Raw genomic sequence first — 1,149 nt, forward strand, 5'->3', positions numbered from 1 at the left:
CATTTTGTTAATGATATGCATAAGAATATTAGCAACTTATTGTAGATAAAAAATTGGAAGCAAAGGTTAATGTCTTAGAAATGTAATTGTCTCAACAATAAGGCAGGATATAACAAATATTAAGGCTACAAAGACAGAAATTTCAGATATTAGAAGAATGTTGTTTTTATTCTGATAAGACTGGCTTAGTTCAAGATAGCATAGACAAGGTTAGAATTAGTTTAGAAGAGAGAAAACACAAGAGAGAGAAATAAGAATATTGGTATAAAAATTGGTTTTCTACTTCTCCTTGGGTCACCACCTTACGTCCCAACCTTTTGGGACCTTTCTTGGGTATTTTGCTGCTTTTATCTTTTGGTCCTTGGGCCTTTAGAAAATTGACCAGTTTTGTTTAGTCACAGATTGAAGCTGCTTTAAGTAAGCCAGTTGCAGTCCACTACCATCAACTGGATATCCAGGACTCAGACAAAGAAGATCCTCCTCCCACCATGGCAGAAAGAGCGACTGGTCTCCAGTTTTCCACCTTTGCTGCTAATGCAGGGTCCCCTTAGTTCCTCAGGCTTTGGAGACAATTATTATTATTAAATTTAATTCAGAAGGGGGAGATGTCAGAGACCATACCTTGAGCCCTTCACAATCTCCCACCCTGACAGGCCAAATGGCCTCATGCTAGGAGCTGGTTGTCACTTCTTCCTCCTTGTTCCCTTCCTGGCACTTGAGGCTGTAAAAGCTGAAATATAGTCCCCTCTTCCTTATCTCTTCCTGAACTCCCATGCCATCCAAGGACATGAGTTACACCTGAGCCCGGCCTGACACCCTAAGGCTGTCAAGGAGGATCTATGTTTCAGAGATAAGAAGCAGAGTGCCCGCCGCCTGAAGCTTGACTTTGGCCCTCATGTCAGCAGATGCCTACTTCTTTGTTCTTTGTTAATTCCCCCTTGACCCCTCCCTATTCCCTGGGACATATGCTTTAAAACAAGGCACCTCAGCTTAATAGACAGAGACCTTGATAGGTACACTCTACTTGGTCATCAGCTTCTCTTTTCTCTTCCAATCTCATTTCCTTACAGGTTTGCAGTCCCCCTCGCACCCACAAATAACTGAATCCCGCGGGACGGAATATATATATATATATATATATATATATAT

Source organism: Mus caroli, chromosome 2 (genome assembly GCF_900094665.2).
Source record: "Mus caroli chromosome 2, CAROLI_EIJ_v1.1, whole genome shotgun sequence".
Taxonomy (NCBI): Eukaryota; Metazoa; Chordata; class Mammalia; order Rodentia; family Muridae; genus Mus; species Mus caroli.